The following is a 20,188-nucleotide window of genomic DNA, read 5'->3' as shown; positions in this document are numbered from 1 at the left end:
GTACTATGCGTTGACTTCGCTCAATGCGAATTTTTATGTAATTTAAATATTATGGAAGTAAAAACATTATGCTAGTGTAAAATAAAGGTTAACTATTCCTCACTTTTGCTACCACTTTCTCTCTCTTTCTATAAAAGAATTTTTCTAAAAAAACGAAAGGATTGAATGCTGTCGAATTTTTATTAAAAAGCTTTTCTTTTTCGAGGAGTGTAAGAGTTCGCAACATTGCTTATTAAAATTACAGTACGTTGCATACAAATAAAGCCACCTTGTTTTGGGCTGTAAATCAACACAAACTTAGCCAATGAGAACGAAACAAGTATATTATGAAAGTGTCTCTTCAAATATATATTCATAAAGAATAACTCACTTTCTGCCCCTTCTCGACAGGTATAAATACCAATCTCTTTCATGATCACCAACTAGTATAAATATTATAAAAAAATAGACTTCAATTATAATACCTTAAAAAATAATACGTTTTCTCATAGTTAAAATAATTCTTCCTTTCAACATTAAAATCAATTTTTCTATTACGATAAATTTAACCCGAAAGTTTAAAAAACAATAGCAATGAATCAGTCTGTGGAGAAAAAATAATGATCTTTCATATATCAGTTTAAATTATTTCGACGTAGAGAAAGGCAAAATACTTTAAGTTAAATTTTATTAAATTAGTAACACCTTTCCCTTGCTCCCATTAGGAAAAATATTTCCTGAAATTATAGAAACTCAGTAGCAGTTGGAGGGTATGCAAACGTTTTTTGAAATATGACCACTGTAAAAACAATTCAGCATGAGTAATTTTATGTTGTGTTTGTCACAATTATAGTAATTAAATTTTATTCGCTTCTTGGCCTGCTTTCAAAAATATAAAAACTAGAGACGCAATAATTTGGATTAGATATAATATTTATCTTAGATAAGTAAGACATTTGAAAGAACCGAACAATTTTAATGATTTTGAAATCTATAATTGCCTTCGAAACTTTACATTGATCATATGTTGTAACAAAAGTGGTAGATTGTTCCATTGTACAAAGTATACAGCATATTAGCAAACAAACCGACGTAGACTGTGGAAATCGGGAGTGGTTTTAGGCTGGTATCAACCTACAACCACTGAGAATCAAACCAGGTTCACCTATCACGATTCTGCCTGTTCGAAAATAATACTGAAGACAAAAAAACATATGAACTTAACCTATCGCATCACCATTTGAAATGTATTAAAGCATTTTTTTTTCTTCTTACCAAGCCTTACGTACCACAGAAATGAGGAAACTTTTAGAGTTACTTGATTAAAAAAGAAAAAAAAAAAAAAGAGCCTGGTTTGGACTGGTTTGTCTCAAAATACTGCAGCTTGCTCAGAGAGACCGATTGCAGATTTGCTGAAGTGTTTAAGAACTATTTAAAAAGAAAAAGGACTGTTAAGCAACGGAAAACAAAGAAAGTTATTCCCTATTACTTTTATTACATAAACTCTTCTAAATGATTAACTAAAATACTGGAAATCCATTTCCTGGAATTAGGGACATGAATTATCAAACTAGTCTAATTGTCTTAAGCACATACAATTATATGTTTAAATCTTTATAGCTAGTACAAAAAAAAAAATCAATAAGTTTCTTATGCAAGATTAATGTTATGCAAGATTAACGTTATGCAAGATTGTAATTAGTAGCAAATTTGTTACAAGTGACACTATTAAATTCAAATTATTTCTACTTTATTATTCCAGACCCCTAATTTAATTTCTTAAGTGTTGAAAAGAAGGCATAAAAATTAAAATTTTCATTTTTTTTTTCATACAAAAGAGTATCAAGCTTTAATCTCCTGCACGACTCAGTACTTGATAATTTTTGTTTTACTGTAACGCAATTACATTCATCTTTTAAGGTCAGGCTTCTTTATATTTTTCATACTAAAATGGGGAAAGTCCCCAACAAAAAGAAATGAAATAAATTTAAAAAAACTTACCCCACCTAAGGCACTATGAAGCGAATCAGTTCTTTGTTCAGTACATGTTTCATTTGATTCCTTTTCTGCAAAGAATAAAAACATTGATCCCCTGCTGCTCTTTTTTCAACACATCATTAATCTCGATCTTTACGAACAAATCTATTTGCGTCTAACGTTATAATGAAGTTATTATTGCAAGAATTAATACAAACGAAAACAAATTCATATTGCAAATTCTCTTCATATCTCAGTGTTTGGTATTTTCAAATTGATCAATACAACCGAATTTAAGTTACAATAAGCATGAAATCGCATATTTTACTAATTTTGTTTTTACTGGACGTATATGAGACAAACAATCCGGGCACATCAAACGCGTGTATAAATTAGTTTTTGGGCTTGGTCAAAAGTACCTTTATCCCTGTTTTTCTTCACCTATTTTCAGTTTTTTTTTTTTTTTTTTTTTTTAAAGTAACAGCAAAATTTGTTTCCAAAGTAACAGAATTTTTTTTTTTCAACTTACCCAATAATTGAGTGGTGATCGCAAAGTTATTCAGATTAAGTTCTTGGAGACAGGCGAGGGTGGGGACAATTAAGGCAAGAAAGTAAAACTGTAGTCAAACTATATCTTTAACAGTTCCTTTGTATGCGAGGTAATCATTTTCAGAAAACTTTTGAAATATCATAGGTATATTTATTTCAATCTCTTGAAATTTTTTAAAAGTAAAAAATGTTTTTGTGAAAAGCAAAAGAAACTTTCAAAAATCGAAAATTAAGTAAAAATAAACATCTCATCTTTTTTTCTTCTTTTCTGTTTTAAAGTTTTCCTTTTCTGTCGAACTTACCATACTTCAAGGAACTACATTTACGAACAATTGAACTACCTTGAATTTTTCAAGTTCTGATGATATCAAACAGAGAAAAAGTCAAGTTTCCCAACAGTGAACAAAGTAAGACAGAAATTGTAATTTAACTTCAGTGCATGCGGCAATAGAAGAATTTTCGTCATTATAATACTTCAGTCAATTCATTCGTTATAGTTCGCGTGAATTGAAAAGTCTAAAAGAAGAAAAACAGAAACAGAAAAAAAACAGAAAAAAATAAGATTTTTACAGTTGTTTGCAATATATTTAAGTTTGCGGCACCTCTTTATACATATTTTCATGGCACGTGCGCATGTTCGGCTTAAACGTTTTTAACCCTTAATATCAACTCCATGGGACAAAATGACCTGTGTATACAATAGTGCTGAACTATTAAGGGTTGAAATAATAAAACTTAAAATCGTTAAAGCTGGGAAACTCACATCAACAAAAACCTTTTAAGTCTCAGCGTAAGCATCTTTGTTTGAAATTGTAGCTGAAGTAAATAAAGAAAATGAACAAATAGACACTTTGTACAATTTCTAATTGGAAAAAACTGACAAAACTAGAAAGCACGACGTCACATCCCGCCTGAAAGCAATGAAGAACTTTGATTTTCAGCAATCAGTAAAGCAGATTTGTTTCGGTTGGCAAAGTTGTCTTTAAATTACATTGGTTGAATCCTCTTTTAACAACATGTCCCAATGCAATAATAGAAGGGTCTGAGAAAACTAATTCAAATTATCCAACCACAGGATTTCGATTTTTAAATTAATTACCAACCGATACTACAAGTAATAATGGTAAACCGAAAATAGTCTTCATTAGCGATGATTATAAGTCGCTTCTTTCCAAACTACGATAATTATTGGCTTGCTTGTTTAATGGCGATTTAATGTTTTCTGAAAAAGTTATTCTATAATAAAGACTACGCGATGCACCGTTGACCAGCAGCCGATTAAACGCTTGGATGATTATAATTTGTGAGGAGTGTCGAATTAAGATTACCAGACGTCATCTTAAATCGAAGAAGACATGTCGGATAATCTTAAAACGAGTTCGAAGATTTGTTTCGTAAAGTTATTATGTGAGCGAAACCCACATATAATTGTTTGTAGTATAAACATTTGAATTGTAGAAAATGTCAACTGTTAAATTGCTTGAAAACAATTGGTTGAGATGAATTGTAATTTGAATAATCCATATTTATTTACGTTATACGACATTAAGCATTGTTTCGAAATGAAATATTTACATCAATAAAAGATGGAGTTTGTTATGCCAAATTAAAAATACGGAATTAATACACAGGAGGTTGCATTTATACAAATACTTGATCTTTCCTGTGGGGATTTCAAATCTGAAATTAGTTTTGCTCCTGAAGATGGTTTTTTAATGACATTTTAATAAATTTTTCGTCGTAATATACAAGTTTTAATCCTGATGATGTGCCCTAACTCTTAGAAGTTTATGATTACCCCTAACGTTTTTAAACATGCGCATTTTGGCAAAATATAGAGTAAACATTTCAGGAACTTAAAGGAATTATCTAAAATCGTATGTTTTCGGATTTTAAGTTATAAGTTTGAGCTACTTGTAAAATAAACAGTTTGCAATTAAAAGATGATTTATACTTTCAGTCAAATATTTGAGCCATTAATATTGGAAAAAAAATTTACAAAAATAAAGTTTTTTTTTTTTTTTTTTTTTTACGAGAAAGTTATATTTTAAAGTTTCACAGTTTCTATTACTGATAATTGAAAAAAAAAAAAGAAAAAACATTAAGAGAACGAAAAAAAATTTGATGGAAAATAAAATAATAATACAATATGGCTATTAGGTAATAGTATAATTTGTTTTTATTTAGATGCATAATAGATTGTTATGTAACGTATATTTATTAAAATGCATAAATCATACTTGTAAATAAATAATTATGTCAAAAATGATTTCCGATAAAAGTCGAAAATAAGGTATAATAAATGTAGGGATATAAAAAGACATTAAAGAAGATATTTTTTCTGGAGATTTCTGTCAATATTCATTACGAAAACTTTGGTCGATACAGATTCAGTAACATTTTTTTATCTTTCTTAAACACACATTAGTCACGCAAGTCTTGACGTAAATACATCGAAATATCATTAGTGAAATGTATAAATACAAGCATTGATTTTTGGTGTCCTATAATATTAAATAACAAATGAAATTTTCTCTTCACAAATTCATTGTCAAATATTTTTTGACGTATTGTTCAGAGTGCGCAGTAAATAGTAATAGATAACTTGTTCATATTTTTTCATTCCTTAAAAGATAATGTAAAGCACATTATATAAATAGCAACATCATCACTCACACGACAGCTCAGGGTGGGCCCTGGCCTTCTCGAGTATTCTCTTCCATTCTGATCTACTCTCAGCAACTTTTCTCCGGTTTTTTAAATTACAATCACGTGAAAACTTCTTTAAGGATAGAAAAAAATTTCTATTATGATTTTCGGACAATTATAACAAGTTTTTCTTTTATTTCTCTTTAAGTTATAAATAATTTTTGTATTAAATTTATTAATTAAATTGGTATTGAATGCGTGAAGAGGTTTTTGTGCATTTTGAACGCAGTGTTTCTTTTATATTAAAAGCAGAGTCACCAAACTAGGCATTTCCTCACGAATATTAAAATTGGTAATGACGTCGTAAGCATATAAATCTTAAATTTTTGAAACTTTTGCCAGCAAAAAGTTTTTAATATATATCAAGTTCAGAGCTGACAAAGTTCCTCTAGTAGTATCAAAATTTACATTTTAATGTAGGATTCCTGATATAGTAAAGGACTCTGCGCGAATTAGTTCTCCGTCAAATTTGCTGAAAACTTAATATGTTGTAGTTCAAAACACTCTGATCAAAAGTTCTCATTCACACAAAGACCAAAAATTGATAATTTCCGAGATACGAAACCTCGAATCATAAATAGTAATTCGTAATTCTCTAATTCCGTTACGACATTAGCATTAACTAAAGAGAATGAAAAATATAGTTAATAATGAACTTTTAAATAGGAATTGAAAGTTATTTTAGGTTACGAAAAACTAGTAGCGTGTCAACACTGAATGAATAGTTAGCATAACTTTTCTTCACATTCACCTCTAAACCAATGTCCACTACAGTTTCATTACAGTCCATAGTGACCGTTGACCATGTCTCTTATGTTCGAGGCAACATATCACCGAAACTATCTATTTCTGGACTTGGTGTCAATGAAAACTTTTGCTTAGAATGTTTTGAACTAAAACATATTAAATTTTCAGCTAATTTGACTGAGAATTTATTTCCATATGATTTGTGCGGAATCCTTTGATTTAAAACTATTTCACCCACTAGTATATATGTAGAATCCAAAAGTTCATATAAGATACCAACTTTATACTTTCGTGTTGAGCCTTTTAAGGTTGTTTCAAAATTAATCAAAGTTCTGTTGATTTCTATACTCGATCACTTTAAGAAATTTTCGGCAGAAGAGAAAGCAATTGGATTCTTTGTATCTGCATTCGTAGAATAAATATTCTTATTTTAGAGATAAATTTTTTATAGCTTTCTGTTGGCTCAGGGGATAGAGCATTCACCTTAAAATGAGGTGAACAGGTTCGAATTCCAACGATGGCTGGCCGATATGAATTCAGCACCAGCTTGCACATACCACAGTGCTGATGTTAAGTATCCTTAGTGGTAGACGGATCAGGGCCATCATGCTAACCGTGGGAGGTTTTCCTCTCCATATACCGCAAATGTGGGTTAGTTCCATGAAAAAGTCCTTAATCAAATTTCTCCCAATACTTGATCAAGAAGGCCTTCGGGATTTGGTTCAAAATTATAAGGCTGCGGAACTGAGCCGTCGTATACCCAAAATTGGGTTAGGTGAGCAACAATGGCTATAAAATAAAATCTTTTACAGCAAGATTTAAATTTTTACAGAAATGTAAAGGTTCAATAAAGTAAAACAATTATAGGACTTAGTAAAAATCTTATGCAAAAGGAATCTGAAATATTATAAATTTAAGTAGTATAATTTATAAAAATATATTTCCTAATCTCATAACAGTTTCGAAATTACGAGCAAATGACAGTTCACAGATATATGAGAAAACAGTTCAGATGGTGAGATCGATAATGAACTGCAACAAAGCCCTTTAATGATGACACAGTTAACAAACTTCTTTTTTTAAAAAAAAAAGAAAAAAATTGAATTAGTTCTTTCTCACATAACAAATGTAATCAATAAAAAACTCAGATTAGTTTTGAAAAAAAAAATGAAAGAAATTTTTTTTTATAATCTTTTTCCTGCGTGATTACTAGCACTGAAACCTTTCTAAAAATCAAAAATCTCTGTACGTTTTTTTCCTTCTTTCCTTTTTCTCTCTTTTTTTATTTTTTTCTCTTGTTTTTCTTTTATTTTTTACTTTATTTCTATTAGTATCACGACATCTTTTTAATTGAAGTTCTCAGAAAAGAAGAAACTAAACTGAGACTGTATTTTGGCGAGGGAATCCAAATTAGAGATATTTGCATTCTTTTTCGAAAATCACGTCCTTATCATTAAGAATATTTTTTTCTTCCCCTAATTTTTTCTTTTATGAATAAAACGTGTCATTACAGACATCATTTCTTCTGATGTCCCCCTATTTTTGTTCTACAATCTTTGCATATCTTGCGTCACGTCATTCAGAGTCAAAAGTTTATCTTATTCTTCAACTTAATAGCTTTTCCGTCAAAAATTTCACTTCATATAAGTTTTCTCTAAATAATCAATTATTCCACTTGTCTGGGTAAATTGATTATTATTAGATTAGTTAAAATAGATTGTAAGACATCAGCTTTTAGGATTGCTTGGAATCCGATACGTAAATCATTACAATCTTACAATTTTTTAGAAACTTACTCTACACTGTAAAAAATTCCTGTTAATTTTACAGACTTTCTCTGTATTTTTTACGGTTTAAAGCTGTTTCGTTGAAAAAACGGTTTTTCTCTGACGTTTATCCTAATTGTAAATGGATTAAAACCGTCAATTCAAATTCTAGTTTTTGCCATGTAGTGTTGCTTACCGTGTTATAATTCTATCTCTTTACAGGTCATTTTACGATTATTTTCTGTACTTGCTCTTATTTTATGGTTTGGACATTGTATGAATAAAAACGTGATTCAATTTTATTGTAGGCTGATATTCTATCTGATTTTAATATATCTTTAGATATAATTTTTTGGTAAGTGAAGTTGACAAACATTTTAATATTGGTGGGCCACTAAAGTTTAAAACTATTTTATTCCTAAATATTATTCCAAGGCGAGACTTTAAGCATAAAAACAGTTTTCGATATACTGAGAAAGAGAGCCGCGATGACTCAGGGGATAGAGCGCTCGTCTTCCAATGAGGTGACCCAGGTTCGGATCCCATTGATGGTTTATTGATACGAATCTGCACTGACCACAGTGCTGACGTGAAATATCCTCAGTAGTAGACGGATCATGGGTTAGAGTCCCTTTGCCGTCAGGCTAACCATGGAAGGTTCTCGTGATCTTCCTCTCAATGTAGCGCAAATGCGGGTTAGTTCCATGAAAAAGTCGTCCACGAAGGCAAATTTCTCTCAATACTTGATCTAGAAGTTCCCTTGTCTTTTGGTTTATGTTCAAAATACAAGGCTATGGAGTTGAACACTAATAGTCGTAAACCCAAAAATTGGGTCGGTTGTTCAACGACGGTTGTAAAATAAAATATAAAAAAATAGTGAGAAAAAGTCGTGGTAGCTGAAGGGATAGTGAGCGTCCATTAAGGTGATCCAAGTTTGAATCCCAGCGTATACTGCTCTAGGCTCGCACCGGCAACAATGCTGACATAGTTACTTTATAGAATTTTTTGTTAAAATTATAGCACTAATCTGTTTAAAAAAACAGGCGTCTGTATCTAAATAACAATATTTTTCTGTTAAACAGTTTCTGACAGGCACACTAACTGACAGTTCTTATCCTTAAATTGAACAGATTTTTTTTCACAGTGTAGCAAACTTTACATTTATTATTTTTAACAACTTATTTTTAGACAACTTAATTATCCTATTCCATAAAATATTGAATAAATAAGCGTAGTCGTACATTTTATGGTATGAATGGAATTCTTTATATTAATCTTATGAATTTCACACAAAATTATCCATGATTTGTTAAGCCCACTTTACTTACTTGTTAAATACCTTTTAATGATTTCCTATTTCAGTACACTGATGTGTTTAATTTTCCAAGTAGTTGATTATACTATTATATTGACTAATGATTCAAAACAAACTAAACATTTTTCAATAAAAAAGTCAATCATGACAATTTTTAGTAAATGCACTAATATTTTATTTTATGTTATTTAAAAGCGAAAAACTTTTGTTTGAAACTTGAATTTGATCAGTGCCTTTGAGAAATTCATTAACGCTTAAGCAAAGTTGATATTTTCTTCTATAAGCAACCAATTCAATTATCTTTTCTTAAATATTTTTGGGTGATTTTTTTCTTTCTGTTTTTTATCGAATTTTTATTTATTGAGGCGGATGTTCGAAACAAATGCTGATTATTAAATGATTCGGAAACATATTTTTTACTTTTAGTTGCACTTAGAGCTTCACAAAAAATCCTCCGTTAATTTTTATATAATCCATAAAAAATTAACTTTTAAATTCTGTAAAATAAATTAATAAAACATGTAAAACAGGATTACACTGACGATTTTGGAATAATCGCTACATATTTTTCATTTAGTAAATCAGTCTTGAAATCTTTTTCGTTAATTTTTAATTATTTCATTTTAATAAAGCTAAGCTTGCAATTCTATAACACCCAACCACTTTTTGTGATATTTTTTTCTTAATAAATAAATAGTTTGCGTTTCAAATTTTCTAATTTATCTTTTTGTATTGTTTTGGGAAAAATTATAGAAATTTAACAATCACTAAAAAAAATTTGCGAAAGAAGTGGAAAGCTTTTGTTTTAGTAGCCTAATTTATAATTGTTAACAACAAAGTACCCTTATAGATTCTGGAGTTATAAGATAGCTATATTTTGTTTATTTTATTTTTTAATCAGCATTAAACCGCCTACCCAATTCTGAGTTTACGACTTTCATTTGTCAACTCTGTAACCTTGTAATTCTCAATCCAACACAGAAGACAAAGGTTCTCCAAGATCAAGCACTTGGGCACAAACTAGCTTTAGTGGAGGACTTTTTGATATAACTAACCCGCATTTGCATTGCATGGAGAGGAAAGCCTCCTATGGTTAGCCCGACGGCAAGGGTACTTTAACCCATGATCCGTCTACCACTGATGATATTTTACGTAAGTACTGTAGTTGGTGAGATAGTTATATTTAGTATGACGCAAAATAATTCATACTTCTCTAACACCTATTTAAAAAAAAAAAATTGTTTATGAGAAGTTTTGTTTCAAAAATTAAATTTTTATAGCCAATTGCTTACAATCTTTTTGAAAGAAACTTTACTTTCCAAGTTTCAGGAGACGGTTTACTATTTTACTTCTTATTAATATTTTTTTTCCTTTTTTTCTAAAGTTAGGTTTTCTGAATTGGAAAAAAAAGCCTTCTCAACTTTTTATACATTTAATACCATCAATCAAGTGAGCTAAAATCCGAAAAAAATCTGTAATTTTTTCCCCCATTTGAAATTAAACTGTATTAAAAAAATACTAAAGAAACTAAAACTAGGCATACCTTTTTTGTGTATGAAATCTTGGGGACAAAATACTTCCTAAATTAAGAAACATTAAAGCAGCAGACACCCTAAATTTAATCTCAATTTTATTCATTATTCTTGGTTATTTTCCCTACGGTCATATCCCCCAACAATGACATGCAATCTATTCTTTTAACATTGCGTATTTTGTTGTTACATCCAAAGCCGTAATTTTAGAAATCATTCTAAACAGATGTCACGGCTACTACGTGCGGATGATTCTGGCTTACCTGATAATTGTCTTCCCCGGAAGGTGGGATTGAGGTGGAGCTACGAACGCACTCTTCTTTCAGATTTTGTTTATTTTCAAGACTAAATCTGAAGTTGAAAAAAATGAATCAGATGCAATCCCCCTAATGTAGTAAGAAGACACACCCCGAACCCGCGTTTCGATCGTTCGTTGCTGAAATGGAAGGGACACCACGTGGTCCCATTTTTTGTCTTATACTTCACCGCAGACAGTCGCTATGTTAAGACAGTTCGTCATCTTCGAATTACGAACATTCCCAAGTAAAAGCAATCAGGTGAGTGGAGTTTTTTCATTTGTTCTAAATGGAGCTCAGAGTCAAAAATTAAAGGGGAGGAATCTAAGAGTAAATTACTCACCTTTTTATTCATTTATTGTGCCTTACGTAATTATTTAGGGAAAAAAAATCGTTTCAGAATTTCATCTTAATTGAGAAGATTATTCTTTTTTGATCTAATAACAATAAGGCTATCGTTTTATAATAGGATATAAATTATCCTTTTTTTAACTAATAGTAATAAGAATACTCGATGTAAAAAAAATATATTTTAAACTAATACCTGATTTGCCCCTCTCGGCTACTGTGGTATTTCTTGTTCTATTTTTCATCTTTTTTCTCTCTTGACTACTGTGATTTTTTTAGTTTTGCTTATCAACTTTATTCTTCTATTCTATATTGGCAACTTAACTTTTTAAATTTCAAACCACTTTTGTTCCTTCTGATTCACGTCTGGAAAGTCTTGAAAATGGGAGTCTGTTTCTGTTAATTCCAATTTGTATGGTTTTTAAGCGAATCAGGTTTGTTAGATGTTTTTAATCAAGTAATATTAGATTTGTTTTTAATCAAGTAATATCAGATTTGTTAGATGTTTTTAATCAAGTAATACCAGATTTGTTTTAAATCAAGTAATATCAGATTTGTTAAATGTTTTTAATCAAGTAATATCAGATTTGTTAGATGTTTTTAATCAAATAATACCAGATTTGTTTTTAATCAAGTAATACCAGTTTTGTTTTTAATCAAGTAATATCTGATTTGTTCGATGTTTTTAATCAAGTAATACCAGATTTGTTTTTAATCAAGTAATATCAGATTTGTTAGATGTTTTTAATCAAGTAATATCTTTCTGCTTTAGTTTCTTGGGATTTATTTATTCATAGCAATAAGGTTATAATTTTTTTAACGTCATCTTTATAAATATGAAAACCATCTTATAACTCATCTTCATCAATAGAGTTATTCTTTTTTTAAATTATTATTAATAAGGTAATGTCGACTTTATTATCAAGGTTATCATTCTTAATAAGGTTATCATTCTCAATAAGAAAATCGTTTTTTAACGTAGTTTAAAAAATATGATTTATTTATTTATTTACTTATTTTTTTTGTAGTCAATGACAATCATGTGATCGTTTTATAGTCTGTTAGCTCAAACTCGATTAAAAAAAAAGTTATCGTTTCCAATTAAAAAAAGAAAGGAAAGAAAAAGTTTGATAATTTCATTTTTATTAAATAAATACAATAAACTATTTGTTTTACTGCTCGTTTCTATCTAAAGGTTATACTTTAAAGGTTATCCTCTGAAGGCAAATAAGAAAATTGTTTTATAAATTCCTCTNAGGTAATATCAGATTTGTTAGATGTTTTTAATCAAGTAATAACAGATTTGTTAGATGTTTTTAATCAAGTAATATCAGATTTGTTAGATGTTTTTAATCAAGTAATAACAGATTTGTTAGATGTTTTTAATCAGGTAATATCAGATTTGTTAGATGTTTTTTATCAAGTAATACCAGATTTGTTAGATGTTTTTAATCAAGTAATACCAGTTTTGTTTTTAATCAAGTAATATCTGATTTGTTAGATATTTTCAATCAAGTAATACCAGATTTGTTTTCAATCAAGTAATATCAGATTTGTTAGATGTTTTTAATCAGGTAATATCTTTCCGCTTTAGTTTCTTGGGATTTATTTATTCATAGCAATAAGGTTATAATTTTTTTAGCGTCATCTTTATAAATATGAAAACCATCTTATAACTCATCTTCATCAATAGAGTTATTCTTTCTTTAAATTATTATTAATAAGGTAATGTCGACTTTATTAATAAGGTTATCATTCTTAATAAGGTTATCATTCTCAATAAGAAAATCGTTTTTTAACGTAGTTTAAAAAATATGATTTATTTATTTATTAATTTTTTTTTTGTAGCCAATGACAATCATGTGATCGTTTTATAGTCTGTTAGCTCAAACTCGATAAAAAAAAGTTATCGTTTCCAATTAAAAAAAGAAAGGAAAGAAAAAGTTTGATAATTTCATTTTTATTAAATAAATACAATAAACTATTTGTTTTACTGCTCGTTTCTATCTAAAGGTTATACTTTAAAGGTTATCCTCTGAAGGCAAATAAGAAAATTGTTTTATAAATTCCTCTCTATCAATGAAATTATTATTTAGGAAAAAAAGCTATAATTTTATTGACTTTCTGCCTCCAATCTTCTTGATTCCAACTTTAAATGCTTTCAAACATTTGTGGCTACTTTTTCAAGGAATTTTTAGAAATTTGTTCAAATTCACATAGTGATCAGTAAAATTTTAGAATCACTCCAACATTCGATATATTATTATTATTTTTGCAAGATTTGTTAGAAGTTACAAATAATTTAAAATATTTTTACGTCAAAGAGTCCTAGGTCAGCAGATTTTAATTTTGTCTTATAGGTGACAAAGAGTTTTAAATTTTCAAGAATCAAAGAAATGTAACACATTCTGAGCCAAAATTCCTGAGAATTTTTTTTCAAAATAACTTAACTATTTCAGTATTGAATTTTCGTACATCATCATACATCAGTTATATAAATACCTCTTCAGAAATTGGGAATTTTTAAATTGGAGTGGTAGCCAACAGAAGGAAATATAGAATTAGTGTAAACATAAATAAGAAAATGTTTTCAAAAGGTTGATTTTTATATCATTGACAGGGTTGTTAACTACTACGCTTTTTGAAAAATATTTTATAGAGTGATAGACAAACTAACGATTTCAGAATTTTTGATCATTTTGACAACATAAAGAAAGTCCCACCATGAAAGAGCCCGAACAGAGTAGCGTTTCGTATAAACTTTTGCAAAATTTACAAGTATAGTGTGGTGTAGGAAATAACTTTAATTAAAATTTACGAAACAAAAAATCATACATTAAACTACCAGCCTTGTATTAAAAAAATATTTTTCAAAGAAGTTTTTTTATTTATTTACTTTTTAAATTTACTTTCCGGTCCCCCTAATATTTCGAAATCGCAATATACTTTAGTAATGTCGTTTCGGTGCATTTGATATTGTTAGCAAGATTTTATTTTCATCAATAATGTATCCACCCACGTTGGCAACAACCTTTCACTGCTGGATCGAAAAAAAAATTAATTGGTCTTTAAGACTAACTAATATTTAATGCACAAAAACGGTCCCCCAAATGGTAAAGAATGTATTAATTCCTTAGAGAACCAATTTAAAAAAAAATAGTGATGTTTACATAATATATGATCTTTAAGCATATTTGTGACCACTGTAAAATATATAAAACCTATTTGTATGAGTACCCTACCACGCCTAAGCTGTTAAATACGCTGATTATTTGTTTATTTATTTATTTTTTGAAATAAGGAGAATTACACTGACCCCGGTGTAAATTTACTACCACTAATATTTATTTAAATTTTTTAAGAACAATGGTTTGAAACTTTTTGAAATCTGCAAACTGTAAATTTTTAAAAAAAAGCGTTCAAAGAAAAAGAATAAGATACTATTTTCTCAAGCTTTATTTAGCAGTTTTTTCTTTCTCTTAAACGTTTATCTGCCGAGCTCTTATTTTGCATTAATAGTAAAAGTTTCTAAATGGTAGTAGATTTGCATATAAATTAAATGGACATTTTCCTCATTTAGCTTCATTTAGTTTTTTTAAAAAATGCAAGAACTATTTTTCTAAACAAAATATATGTGTCATGATACACATATTTTTACAGAATTAATAAATTTTGGTTGATAGGAATAATCAGTTTTTATTAATTTTAAGTTTTCCCTCCAGAACTAACTTAAAATTTCTTAAGTATAGAAAAAGTGAGCTCAGGCAAGCTTAGAGTAAGCCATATAATTACAATCGCTGAAAAAAAATTCATAATATCACAATTCAAAAAAATTATTCGAACTCATTACATTAGAACATAACTTCCTCATTGCGTAATCCTAAGTTACCCTCTCATAATTTGTTTTTATTTTGATATTTTGAAAATTTCTTTCCAGTACTGGATATTTCTTACCTGAACTCACTTTTCTTTAATTTAAATTATATATGGAGGGTGAAGTGAATTTGCAATGAAAAATTTCTCTCGCTGTATGGCATCCTCTTAAAAAGAGACATGTTCTAAAAACGGAACATTTGCAATTAAACGGTTTTGTTACTCAGTAATATAAACTATTGGATGCTAAGTTAAAGCAACTTCCAGTGAATATTTAACAGTCAATTAAGCAATTCATCGCTTCATACAGTAATCTGCTGTCTACCGATAATAAATGATGGCACAACATAAATCATATCAGAACCAATCGTACAACGCCCGTCCCGACGAAGATTTATAGCCAAAATTGCTATTAGCAACTTGAAACAGAGGATACAGTTACGCGATGGACTAGCTTATGATACTTCTAAACTCCAATCCAACAAATATCGAAAGGGTAGAAAGATTTTCCTCCAACGATTCTTTTGATAGATTAAAATTTTCTGATCACGTTCGTTATCTCGGAAAATTGTCGAAGCGTGCATGTTGTTACCTAAGCAATTGTTCGACTAATCACACGCTTTCAACCTTGTAATAAACTGTCCCGCTGAGAAATTTCTCTGGATGTATCAGTCTCAGTCAAAATGGAGAACTCGCATTTGAAGATTTTGGTTTGCATCATTTCTTTGACGATGACCCTTCTTATCAAGGACAAGACATTATAATTACTTTCACTTTCCTTAACTGACCTAATTAGATTATCTTCGGGATATATGAAATGCTAATCGTATATGAAGAAGATACTGCAAACATTTAATAAAAAAGTGACGTTTGTTGTTTTCATGTTGTCAAACGTTCCTAGGAGTCTCGGGAATGTCACGGGCGATTAGAAATGTAAAGAGTGGTAAAAACTTAATTCATTTTTATTTATTTATAATCTCGTTAATTATTCAATCGAAGCAACAACTATGACTTACATTTCAGAAAGTATGTTAAAAAACGTTGCTAATTATAATCGCCTTAAATGAATTTTATTAGTATTCCATTTTACATTTTTAATCGCTCGTGGCAAACCTGCAGTCCACTAAAAAAATTTAAATGGTACTTAAATTTGTATAATAATTTTTTTTTCATTTTTTTTCAATAAATTTATTATAAGATGATCCTAATCTTAAACTGAAATACATGTAAAGAAATCTGACATTGTCGGAATAGTTTACAACTATTTGAACAAATTAGATGGATCACTAGGAATCTTACATTACCAAAATTATAACGAGGATTCTCACTCAGCAGGAAAAAATTAAAAAGTGGCAGTAACATTAAGATGAAAAATTTCGTTTTATTATTCTTTTAACTACTCATCTTCATGCATTTCATTACACTTTAATCACTCTAGGAACATATCTAGAGCCTTTGACATTGAATTTTACTTTCTATTGTTAGGTAAAAACTAATCGTAAGAAAATTTTAGCCTTTTTTTTTTCCTTTTTTTGAAACTTTTTAATCAACTAATCTTTTAAAATTTTCAATCAGTTTTTTGTAAACCAACTTTTACGCCTTTTCTGTCAAAAGATGTAAAATTTTAATTTGCTTTACAAGCTGCCCACAATACTATGCTTTTTTACAGACAATTAAAAACTAAAACTTTCAGAATTTTTGATAACTTTGTCAACATTTTCAAAGCCTCAAGCCGAGAGAACAAAGTGGTGTTTCATATAAACTTTTAAATCATTTATATGTAGGTGCGGAAAATAACTTGAAATCAAATTTACGAGATAAAGACATTAAAATATAAACCTCTAGAAGGAAATTTCACAAAAAGCTTAGAAATTTGGCATCCCTGTAGGTAAATTGAAGGAAAAGGTTAAAAATTGTGGAAAAAACTAATTTCATTTCTAGATGGTTTTTGAGAGAATATTTTAGATTACCAAGACTTATTAATAGTTATAACCAGAGATGGGGTTAAAAAATTTCGAATGGTAGTCTTTTAATGTATGATTCTTGGTTTAGCAATTTCAGTTTATAGGGTTTTACTCACCACTTCTGAATAATTCAAAGCTTGTGTGATACTTGTTATAATTAAGCCGTGTTGAGCTATATTGGCTAATTTAACCGAAAATTTGCACGTTCTAATTTGTAGTTCTCTACCGTTTTTTAAATTAGTTTGTTGAATTCGGAGCAGTAGGCTTCTCTGGTTACAGCAAATACATTTGTGTGTGAAGTATCTTATGCATATTTGCCATGGTTTATAATTTCTACGAAATATTTTGTCCTTGTTGTTTGATTGTAACAAGCTTTATGCTTGTAGACCGAATACTTTAAAATGCTATTTAAACTACTGTAAGCATCAAATCCAGTGGTCCCTCAAAATTATTATGGTGGTTAATAAGTTTTTGCCATAAATTCATGATTAATAAGTTATCATGAAAGGGTCTCGATCATCATCATAAATCGGTAACTCAAGCACATATAAAGCTTATATTATGGTAGAGGAGAAAATGTATAGCATTTAAGTGGTTACTGAAAAGGAGAAATGCTTAACAATTATGAGAACATATATGACAACATTATAACAATAATTCTAATTGCTTAGCAATTATGCACTTAAAAAGTAAATATCTTAAAAATTTGGGGGAACAACAGTAAATCACTAAAAATACCTAATACAATGTTTTTGCATATAACTAACAACCATAAAATAATGTGGTTACTAAATATTAAGATATAAAAATTCTAAATTTCAGAGGGATAGCTTATGATGTTCTGTCATATAAGACAACGAACTGCTAAGGAATAATGGGTGATTTAGGGTTTGAAAATTTTAATTTGAAATGATTTTACCCACTACGAAATAAAAAAAGAACCCTGTAGAAGAATTCTGCAAAAGATGCCGTTGCTGTGAGAATTACTCGCGAAATGTTAAAAAATCGCTAATTTCTTTAATGCGTTTAACCTGCTTTTTTGCTAACTCAGTGAAAATCCTTAGCAATAAGAGACGTAAAAGTCTATTTAGCCGCAAAAGTCTATTTAGCCTATTAGACGTAAGTCTTTATTAAAAGCCTCATCATTTTAACCATTTAAGTTTAAAAACATTTAAAACATATGTAACACGGAGCGCATAAATGTTGCGATAAATTCTTAGGGGAGTTAGGGCATATCGTCAGGGTTAAAATTGCAGAAACCCATGCCCCGAAATAATATCATGCACCTCTAAGGTAACTTTTCCATTATGAACTATTTCTGAGTGTGCTTCTGAGCTTGTGATAATATAGAGGAGAGCCTAGCCACGTATGACTACCAGTCAGGGCATGGATTCCTATGCAATTTTAATCTTGATATGACCTTACTCCCCTACAAGTTTGCCGCAACATTTATCTAACCCCTGTTATATATAACATTAACGTTCTTAACTTGTACATTTCGACAAAAAATAGATTAAAAATATCATTTTTAAAAAAAAAATCTGTAGCTTTAGAAGTAAAACTAACTTCAGATTTGAAATCCTCACACCCAAATTAGTCAAGCTCACTTATTTGTATAAATGCAACAAAAAATTTGTTCCCTTGTGTAATACATTTAATAATAACTTGGGAAATTTGCGATTTGGTCATTAATATTTTAAATCATTAAATGCAATTATGTTTCAAGCATGTTGCTATAGGAGAACTGTAAATAAAATTACATAAAATCACTTTTCTTTTTGTAAACTTAATACAACTTGTACAATTAAGTAACTTTTGCGCTCGTAGCAATCATAAACATCTAATGCAAAATATAAAAAATAAAAAAGCTGTAAGCGAAAGAAAGAGCTTTCGTAAATCAGATTATATCATACAAAATCATCGCTCCTGTTAAATTATTTTTGTAAGGATAAAATCTGCAAAAATATTTTAATTCAGAGGAGTCACCGCTTGTATTTTATTTTATAAATTATACGTTTATTTAATGCATGCAAAAAAGAATAAAAGTTCGTTAATTTTATGCATTCAAGGTAGAAAATTCTGCATCCCTTTAAAAAATAAAAAAAAAGAACATTGTTTCTAATTTGACGTTTTCCAGAAAGATTTATGGCTTTACGATATCAAGATAAATACTATGAAACATTCAATCCGATCTGTTTTTCAATCTGATAAATCTGTTTTACATCTTTCTCGGTAGAACTGTTAAGTATACCTTACGCATTTTATTAATTGCTTTGTTTTTATATACTATTCTGGCATTAGAAAGAAGTTTTTAGCATTTTTTTTTCTTTTTTATAGGGCTCGTACGCACCTGGAAAAAATTAATAATTGGTCTAATTTTTTTTATAGAAAAACTGAACATTTCTTAATATTAGCTTCCACTATCGCATTAAAAGTTCATATCAACCATCTTCGGATCTATATAAATTTATTTAGAGAAAATAAAATATTCTGGTAGCTGCAAATGTAATATGTTAAAAAAATTATATTAATATTGCTACCATTTTTAATTTTTTCTATGTGCGTATGAATCCTGTTTTTGGCAGAAAAATCCTTTATGATAATTGAAAAAAAAAATTTTTGATAAACTCTGCATTTTGCAGTATTTTTTAAGCTCTTTGCCATCATTAATAATGGGCATTGAACCTTATATATTTAAACGAGATCTTGCTTTTATACTTTTCAAAATGGTGACTAATTTTTGTAAACCATCAATGCTGCATTTTGTTAAAAATGACACTTTCAAAAAATTATTTCATTATTACTTACCTTCCCAGATTCAAGGTTTATGGGAAATTCTACGCTTTTTGGGAAAGTTTCTTCTAGTGCTAAAATATATGTTTCGATGAACAATTCTTTCCTTTATAAATTTGAATTAAAGTAATTTTCCACAACACTACATGTAAAATTACTCAAAGGTTTTGATTAAATACAACTTTGTCTCAGGGAGGAACTTTTGGTAGGTATAGATATGGTTGGTATAGATAAATTGCCTCATAAAACAGTTTTTCTCATTTTAAACAGTTTCAGGTCCTGAGCTATTTTGTAGGGACCTATTGAAGAGTTTTCAAAATTATTCAGAATTCTGAGAAAT

General features: G+C 29.1%; 1 protein-coding gene and 1 long non-coding RNA gene across 10 annotated transcripts in view; one reads left to right on the top strand and one right to left on the bottom strand.

Moving 5' to 3' along the window:
- The window catches only part of LOC107447498 (homeotic protein antennapedia), a 212,723-nt gene that overhangs the window by 77,910 nt on the left and 114,625 nt on the right, over window positions 1-20,188 (top strand). The window lies entirely within an intron of this gene.
- LOC107447499 (uncharacterized) overlaps window positions 1-20,188 on the bottom strand; it is a 167,899-nt gene that overhangs the window by 104,326 nt on the left and 43,385 nt on the right. For 4 of the 8 annotated variants that reach the window (XR_006224760.2, XR_011638314.1, XR_006224763.2 and 1 more), the window contains exon 2: window positions 1,981-2,045. The exons of 2 other annotated variants lie outside the window; for them this stretch is intronic. This is a non-coding gene — a long non-coding RNA (uncharacterized lncRNA). The remainder of the gene's footprint in view (window positions 1-1,980; window positions 2,046-20,188) is intronic. 2 more of the 8 variants (XR_006224762.2, XR_006224761.2) reach the window with 1 other exon arrangement.

Source organism: Parasteatoda tepidariorum, chromosome X2, assembly GCF_043381705.1.
Source record: "Parasteatoda tepidariorum isolate YZ-2023 chromosome X2, CAS_Ptep_4.0, whole genome shotgun sequence".
NCBI classification, from domain to species: domain Eukaryota; kingdom Metazoa; phylum Arthropoda; class Arachnida; order Araneae; family Theridiidae; genus Parasteatoda; species Parasteatoda tepidariorum.
This window is presented reverse-complemented; position numbering and strand designations above follow the sequence as displayed.